Source organism: Melospiza melodia, chromosome 2, assembly GCF_035770615.1.
Source record: "Melospiza melodia melodia isolate bMelMel2 chromosome 2, bMelMel2.pri, whole genome shotgun sequence".
Lineage (NCBI taxonomy): Eukaryota > Metazoa > Chordata > Aves > Passeriformes > Passerellidae > Melospiza > Melospiza melodia.
The window spans coordinates 6914578-6923795 of record NC_086195.1 but is presented as its reverse complement, the minus strand read 5'-3'; the positions used below and the strand labels follow the sequence as shown (position 1 = coordinate 6923795).

Sequence of the window (9218 nt, the reverse complement as noted above, 5' to 3'; positions counted from 1 at the left end):
CCCAAATGTTTATTTTTCTGGTGATACTGGTTGGCCTACTTTTGCCTACCAGGGGAAGTACAAGCTGTTCCTACCCGAATGTCCTGAGACCATCCCAGATGAGCTTTCAGACCTGTTTGAAGTTATATTCTGGGTCCTGACAGAGAACTGAGCTCAACACCTTGCACTCCCTTTTCCAGCAGGAAATAGAACTTTGCATGCCTGGCTGCTGCTCTGAATTAAAACCTAATCTCCCAAAAAGTGACTCAAGGATTTTACTTAGTCAGGAAAGAAGATGTGATAAGAATGTGGTTGTCTTTCAGGGTAGGTAAGGGAGAGCTTCTGGTCCTGCTGGGATGTCCTGTGGGAGGAAGGAATGTAATTCTGTGGGACCAGCATTATGGATGAACTCAGAATCCACTACTGGATGTGAAACAGCCCCTTGAAACTGAATCCAGCTCTTCTCGATCTCCAAAGGAGAGAACTGTAGTTTTGCTAAGGAAAACTAAGCCTGTGGTCTCAAGGGATATGAGATACGCTTTTATTGTTAATTTGTATATTTGCCTTGCTGCAAATGTCATCTAAAGCTGTGTAGGAGGAACGTATCTGGAGGGTTTTTATCCAAATTTGTTTTATTTGGTGTAGACACACTCTGAAATAAACCTGAAGGCTGGGAGGGGTGGGAGGGGTGGAGGCTGGGCCTGAACCTTAACCCCATGAGTGTTCTCCTCAGCCCCATGGGCTCTGGCTGCACTGCCCACACAGGGCTCCCCAAATTATCTCAAAGGACAAAGTGATGGGGATCGATGTGGCTTGTAACTCCTTCCTTAACTCCCTTGCTATTGATGTTTTCTAACAAGAGATCCAAACTGCGACAAGGGAAACGAGTGAAGAAAGACCTTTCGAAAGAGGAGCAAAATGGGAGCTGGTCCAAGCGTCTGTAATTAGCTAATGGCTGTGAATATTTATGAAATCTCCCAGCAGTGGCAGAGAAGTGCTGATCCCAGAGAAGTGGACGCCCTCTTCCTTGATGTCTTTAATCCTTGCAGTCCCAGCTGCCATGGCTCGAGTTTTGGAAAACCCCACCCTCTTTCTGGCCTCTGATCAAAATCAATATTTCAGAGGGAAATGCAGAAGAGCAAAGGAGTTAAACAAAAGTTCAGATAAGCATAACAAATGCTGGAAAGATGAGATCCTCCAAGCAGAGTGCTCTAGAAAGCACTCCTGTTAATCTGGGCAAGGCTCTCATCAATTGCTCTGAGCAGGAAGTGCTATTATTGGACTCATAAGGAGGTAAGAGATTTATTTCCTCAGCTGCACGGAGTCATGCTATGAGATATCATTAAGTAAGAATAATTAGGATTTGAACTTTTAACATACAAGATTTGTAGGTTCTCCTGTGTTTCCAGTCCTTTCCAGATATACCTTTCCTAAGTGGTAGTCAGGATTTCTGTACCATTTAACTATATAATCCTTACAAGAAATTTTTTTATGTCTAAGTGGCTGTGTTGATCTCCATTTGAGCATCTGTAGATGAACTTGGTAATCAATACTTTGGGGTGATAACAAAATAAAATATTGAAGTGTATTTTAATTTGAGCAGTTCAGTGGCGATCCAGCAATGTGGATTTCATTTTCCTGGCAATACCTTGATGCAGTTAAGACATAGCCCAGGAAAAAAAAAAAAAATGATGGTAAAATCCAGAATGGTCACATCAGGTTAATTGGTTTCATGGTTACAATGGCAATATGAGGAGCTTGCACTAACACACAGAGCTGAATTTTCAGGGTGTGGGAAGCAAGTGTGCAAAGGGTCTGATGATTAACTTTCTGGCACCAGTTGCTTTTCTGTCACACTGCAATCATTACTTCAGGCAAAAACAAATCATTCTGTTGCTTCATCTGCAGAAAAAAAGCCCAGTCCAGCTCCATCTTCTGCCAAGCCTGAGCCTTCTCTTTCTTTCTGGGCACATGGAGAGTCTGTGGCAGCACTGTGGAAGGGACCAGAATGAAGGTGCCAGGAGAGCAGAGGTCCCAGTGCCCAGTGAGGTTTTTGTGATGGGGTGGAGCCCAGGGAAAGTCCATTCCACTGTGACATTTGAGATCCACTGATCTCAAGTGTTTCGTTTTGCAGAGCAACAAATAGATTTTTTTCCATTTTCAGATCCCCAGTCTTGATTTCTTGTAAAGCTTGAGTGTTATTCATGTCTGGACCGCAGCTGATCATTGCTAATTTTGATGCAGAGTTTGACTTTCCCTCCAGAGCAAAGGGTTTAATGCTTTTCTTCAAAGGCAGTGCAGATGGTTTATTGAGTGTCAGAGATCCAAAAAAGCTTAAATGGATAAATTTTAAAATGCAGTCCAGGACTTAAAGAGACTGGCTGATTTTTAGTAGGTAAAGCCAATTTAGAACACGGCCACTGCCACAGTGACCATGGGATCAAACTGGATTGGGATCCTACAATCCTTCTGCCTATTCCCACCCACCTTCTTACTGGATAGTGGCTGGGCTGACACTTATTTAGGCTTCTATTGATGCTGCTATACAACAGAAAAATAGTCAAATGCTTCATTTTAAAGTTCCTGAATCAAGAAGAAATAATCATTAATGGGAATGATTTATACAAAGCTGTTCATTGATGAGCCAGGAGAGAACACAACTTCTTTCCTGAAGAGCAGCATTGAACAGGTCATGTCAGAAAGGAGATATAACATCACTGCTGTGAGATAATTGTTTATAAATGTGGTTGGTTTACCAATAATAGAGTCATAGAGAGGTTTGGGCTGGAAGGGACCCTAAAGATCACCCTGTTCCAACTCCCTTCCATGGGAATGGACACCTTCCACTAGAGCAGGTCAAAGAGGGAGTAGAGAAAAGAGCCCCCGTGGGACAGTGTGAGAGGCAAGGTGGTGCTGAGCAGTCCTGGAAGAACAGGAAGTCACAGAAATGGGAAGATCCAAGGGGAAAAAGGGTGGGACAAGTACTCACTTAAAGCAGATAAAGGTGTTGCAGCAGATTTCCCTTCACCTGAGTAATTCCATGCCAAGGCACCTCCCCAGCTGTGCATCCTTGAGTGTGCCACATAAACATAACTACACATTCTTCCCCAAAATTTTCCCAATAATTGCAATGGTCCAGAATAATAAATTGCAGCTATATTAAAACTAATAATTATCTGTATCACATCTGCATCTCGTAAATGCACACTATTCCAAATTCTTGCTGGTTTTGTCAGTCACGTGCCCAGAAACACTTTCAGTGCACTAAGAAGAAGCATAAAAACTCCAAATCAGGTGTTTGGATCTCCACAACCACGCTGGCTTGAAAGAAATTCAACCTCCTAGGCAGAGAGCCAGGTTCTGCTATTGCGAAAAATGCTTCTCCTGCATGTGCTAAGGGATTAAATGTTCCTCATGTTCTAGGCAAGGGCACTGTAGGCTTTCCAATGGTGATAAAATGCAAATTTCACCCATAAGTTTTTCTGTTGACAGGGAAGATAACAATCTACCTCTATATGTGTGTGTGTGTGTGTGTGTGTCCTTAAAAATTTTAAAAATTAAGATCTGCTGGAAAAGGTAGTATAAAAGGGTATGACTTCTCCAGATTTTTTTTTTTTGAGACAAATATACTGAATTGCAATAAAAATGTACTTAATCTTTAAGTCACTTAAACTGTAGTGTTTAGTATGAATATGGATATGCAGCTTGTGGCTCATCAAATATAGGGGCTGTATTGACATGTGAAGTATTGGATTAAGAAATTAATTTTGCAGGATCAGAGTCACAACACAAACAAAATAAAGAAAGTCCAATAACAGGAAAGGCAGAGCATCTCTGTTAGCTATGACTGATTTTCCATTGCCCTACATCCTTGGTAGCAATTAGGTGTGGCTATAAAATGCTGTTAAAAGACTAAATGCAATAGCTGGTCTGCACTGACTCGGCTGAACGTTTGTGTGGATTAAACGAAGTGTGGATTAAACTCTGCCATCACAGAGGGATAAATTTGCAATTTTCAACTGAGAGCATTCAGATTTTAGTGAATCAACACGAGCAAATTGACTTTTATTACCAATATTCCAAATGTATCACAGCCCCAGGACACATGATGTACAGGAGTGCCCTTACTCACAGTCTGCAGCTGAAGTGCCTTTCACAAACAGGAGGCTGCTTTGGCAGCAGGGCTTTCACCACTGCTGACAAGTGCTTTTTGAAAACCTGGGCACAATGGTCTGAAAGCTGATGCACAAACCAAATTAATCCCCCTCAGCAGAATTGGTTCTCTGCCCTCACCTGTGGTTTTATCAAAAACTAACCAGGAGGTTTAAAACATATTCTGAACTTGTGTCAGAGCAATGAGATGAGTTCAAGAGCTCTTGCAGCACTCTGCCCTTCTGCTTGCAACAGGAGTGAAGCCCCACATGGCAAACCCCACCTGCACATGGATGTGGAGCCTCTATTTCCCTTTTTAAGGTGGTGTCCACTTGCTTCAGATGGAGATTTAGACAACTTTCAGCGCAAGGGACCCTGCCATGGTGCTGGCTGCAGGGAAATCCAGAGCAGAAGTGTTTCTCATGGATAGATTCTGCACTTTACACAAAATGTGTTGTGACACATTATCTCCTCACCATGTAGCAAAGTGTACTTTGCAGCAATTGAGGAGATTCAGTTAAATCCAGCCTGTACTTGTGTTCGGGCTCGTTATTTATAGCAAGTGTGGGAGTGTGTTGGCCCCTTCTGACAGCATATCATGGCCATCTCAAATCCTGAAAGCACTTTTTTGTTGTTGTTGTTGCCACAGTAAATGTTTAAGAAGTTTAATCTCGAATCTGTGAGTGATTTGGAGACCAGTCTGTTCATGACACATTAACAAAATTAGAGCAGGGAATGTTTTGCTGAAGGAGCTCTCGTGCTTTAATAAGGAGTGAGGTTGTTGGGAGTGTGCTCCCTGCTGTGTGTGCTGCCAAGGCAGGGCCTCCATGGCCCACAGTGATGCCTCTGGATGTGTTTGCCCATGGTATTCCAAAAAAAATTTATATTTTTACTGAACCGGCCTAAGAGATTTAGAAAATCAAATCTCAAGGTGTTAGAGAGGGCACTTAGCATGGTGTGAATTGGAGTTTCAACAGTGAGCGTAGCCAGAAGAAAAAGGGTTAATTTTGCTTCAAGAAGAAGACATGGAAATAATTTTTTTTTCTTGCTAATTAAATATGAAACTGACTAACGGTATGCAAGTGTAATTTTCTTATCTTATTAGCCACGTTCATTTCTGAAGTGAATAACTACCAGCACTGGTACAGTATATGGGCAGAATAATAGTCAAACTGATTTTTACTTTAATCTCTGAATACAATTAGCATAATTTAAACTGTTATAAGCTACAGCAGATAGAAATCACATTATAGAGACTGTAGGTGGAGAGGTGGGTGGTCACATGCAGGGGGAAAACTGGAAGAGCACTTAAAATACAGCCAAATAATAAGCATTCAGGAGAATGTAAAGCTACATCGAATTGAAAGGCACGTTATTTCAAGAAATGGGGGAAGAGAAGTGGATAATCATGAGCAAGGTTCAAGGACTTCTACTACTGCAGGGCCTGATCCCAAGCAATGCTGTAAGAGATGTCGTTTATACAACTGTTTTACGGGGCATGAAAATTCCAATTTTCCGATTTCATTCCAATAAATGAAAATTATCCCAAATTCCATTTTCTGTCAGAGGAGAGAGCAGCCCAGTGGAGATGGACAGATCACATCTTGCCTGACCAGATGAAAAGAGAAGAAATCAGGATATGATGGGGAAGGAAAGCGGCAGGTGAGATGGGGAACCAGAGAGATGGACCATGGGTGTAAAGTGTGTGTTTGAGTGAATTGTGCATGAGAGCAGGGATAGAAAAAGAGAGAAAGGATGGGCTGAATGAGGAGCATGGGTCTGGAAATGCTGAACTGTGGGCTAGGGCTGACTGAACAGTCAGCACCAGTGAGTGTGGGAGGAGAGTGACACGAGCAAGGAGAGGAGACAGGGACAAGGTGGTGAAGATAAACCCGAGCTCGAGGAGAGTGGAAGGAAGGTGCAGCCTGACAGAGCCTGGGATGCTCACATCATCCTACTCCTCTGCTGCCAGCAAATATCCATACAGCCTCTGAGAAACCATTCCGGATCACCTGCCACTGCAACTATGGAAAAGAAAGGATTACAGCTCAAAACTCAGGAAACATTCTGAACTCTTCATCCTTTCAAATGCCTCCTTGCCCTCCCCATTTACATCCTGTGCTAGTTTCTGCAGTGTTTTTTGAGCAAGTAACAAAATTGAGCCCAGGAATCTAGCCTGCTTAACCAGTAATAATCTGATGTTGGCCATAATTAAATTTCTGTGGCCCCTTTTAAATTGTTGCAAGGAAATCTAAAGGATTTGTTATTTAGCACAGAGTGGTCTGAAATGTTGCCAAGCTGGACAGCATGTATTAATCTTTGGGTAAATTTTATCTATATCTTGACAACTTACCCAGATCATGTTGTTTGAAAAGAACTGGAAATGTTCTTCATCATAGCATGACTGAGGGTATTCTGCAGCCAGGCCTTACTGCTGGAGTACAGAACACGACTCTGATGTATTTTTCACATCAAATTGATAGATTTCCCATCACAAAGAGATTTCTGAAGTATGGAACATGGACCTCACTCCTGAGTGGCTGTTCCTTTGTTGCAGGGCTCTCTCTGCTCTTTGAAACTTGTTCCTACCAATAAAAAAAAAAAAAAAAAAAAAAAAGAAAAAGAAAAGAAAAGAAAAAAAAAGCAATCTCCAGACTTTATTCACTACTACATAATAGAAGGTGTTGTCAGCAAATGGCACTTACAAAAGCAGACTTCCAGATGGGGAAATGTCAATCTGGAAGTCCAATGACTTGTATGATGATGTCTGGTTGCCCAGAGAGCTCCTACAGAGCTTTCAGATATAGGTGAAAATATTCTGCTTTTTTGAATCAGCCCTACTTGCATTTTTACAATGAGTTGGGCACAGCTACACTGAGGTATGGACTGTACTCTGTGTGTGTGTGGACAGAGATCGGCCAGAAAATCTTGGAATCATTAATTAAATCAATGTATGTCACCTGCAGAAATATGCACTGCACTGAGCAGTGTTTGTAGATGAGCAGTACATGTAAAGTAAAGATCCATGCATGCTGTGCAGCTGCTTTTGGCAAAGATGACAGAGGATGATACTTCCTGAGAAGACTTTCAAGGTCTGATTTTTGTTTACTCAACTATTATTTGCTGTATTTAATGCACCAAGAAAAAGCATTGCAATTGCTGTGAAGCACTGTGTTGCAAAAAAAAAAAAAAAATCAGCAAAGCCAGTTCAGTAATTATTTGGTGGGATTTTTTCCCAGTTTTTCTCGTAATTTTTGTATTTCATAGACTTTTAAATGAGATTAACCTTTAATGGACATGCCTAGAACACAGCTAGTGACATCTGTCTGAGAAAGAGATTTACAAATACACAAGTGTTTATATTTCTAAATATGACAATGAAGGTAGCAAGTAAATGTTAGTGTATATTTAACACTCTCTAGTTCTGCTATTCCATTTGGAAAAAAAAGTTATGAAATATTACGAAGTGCTAACGAGGACAGCCCTCACCAAGCCCAAACTCTGAAGAAATAGCAGCAATCCTGCAGCATTGCATTTGTCTCTCAGTGCCAGGGCTCTATATTTAACAAGCTTTCCCCAGCTCCCACACCCAGATGAATTCATTGGAATGCAGTAGGAAAGCAAAAGCTCATCTGACTCATTAGGAGGCTCATATGCAATTACCATCAATTAAAAATTCCTTCTAGAGCCACCGTGTGAATTTGGGTGTGCTGAAAGAAATGAAATCATCAGGATCTCTGTGAGCAGGACTTACCTTTGCATGGAGCTCAGGACAAAGTGAGATTTGATTAATCTGCAAAAACAATTAGCTGATGTGCTGAGGACGTGTGGGATCCCCAGAGAACTGTGTCTGATGGAGTTTTACATCTTCCACTTCACCTTCTGTGTCTTGCAATCAACAGAGCCAAAGAAAAGCTTCTCTATATTGGGAATGTATTGAAAAAAACCTGAAACTGTTGTAACAACATGTTTTGTTGATATGAAATTATTTTCTCTTTCTTCTCACCAGCCGCTAGTGAGGAAAAAAAGTTGAGGTGGAAGTGTAATGACAAATGATTTACAGATGGATTCCTTTTTCACTGTATTCCCATTAAGATGGGTTGTAAACACTTCACTTTCTTAGCCCAAGATATTTTTCAGAATCTGTTCTGTTTAGGTTTAACTTGTTAGATTTGGAATAAACTCTTCAAAAGACTGAGCAGCTCTTGAGCCAACCCAACAGAATTGAGTTGCCTCTGTCATAGACTTTCATTGAAAAATTTCATCTTAACATGAGCTTTACCTGTGCATCTGATATTTTAACACTATTGGATGTTTATGTCCTGTTGATTAAGCCTTTTATTAAAACTTTAGAAAAAATACAACAGAGCAATTAAAAGTATGTGTATATATAATTTCACAAGCATTTTAGAAGTCCATACAATAAAACAAGCATGTGCTTATGCTATACTTATTTGTTTTCATTATTCACAAGAAAAAGTAAATTCCACTTTTATCTGTAAAACAGGGCAATACCAAGATATCTAAGATGTTGTATTGTTTCTATTTGAAAAATAAAAATGGTAAAAACACCCAAACTTTAACTGTGAGTACTTTAGAGCAGGAGCTGCCTTTTCTGTCATGATTTATGTTCTGGTGCTGCCAAGAGGATTCTTATGTTTAAAAAGTCTTTAAAAGCCTATAATCACACAGAATTTCCACAGGTGGAAAGCAGCCAGAGCTCCACCAAAACCTATAGGAGCTGCACAAATAACAAATAATAAACAGCCCTGGAGTGCAGACACTGATTTCCAAATAAAGATTGACAGATCCTTTTACTTCCTGCACATTGTGTCTTAGGATAAATAAGAGAGCCCAAACAAATCCTTTTGGTTTTGTGTGGTTTGTGTTTTGTTTTTTTTTTTTTTTTTAATAAATGTAAGGTGGTTCAAAACCTTTGGTCTGAGCTTGAATGTTGGGTCTACATATTCTTGGAACATTGTGTAGAAATTTTGATGGAGACAAAAAATAACCCAAATCTCTATGCATTTTTACAAAGATCATAATGTAGTGCTGCCTTCAGTAGTAGTTATTCAGTGGGGACAAGC

The 9218-nt window shown here is 40.6% G+C and overlaps 1 long non-coding RNA gene across 1 annotated transcript; it reads left to right on the top strand.

Annotated features, from left to right (window-relative positions):
- The first annotated feature begins 749 nt into the window (after positions 1–749).
- On the top strand, positions 750–9004 carry LOC134432761 (uncharacterized). Its single transcript, XR_010031398.1, has 3 exons — positions 750–1272; positions 5698–5793; positions 7818–9004. It is a non-coding gene; the product is annotated as an uncharacterized LOC134432761 (long non-coding RNA).
- The last annotated feature ends 214 nt before the right edge of the window (positions 9005–9218 follow it).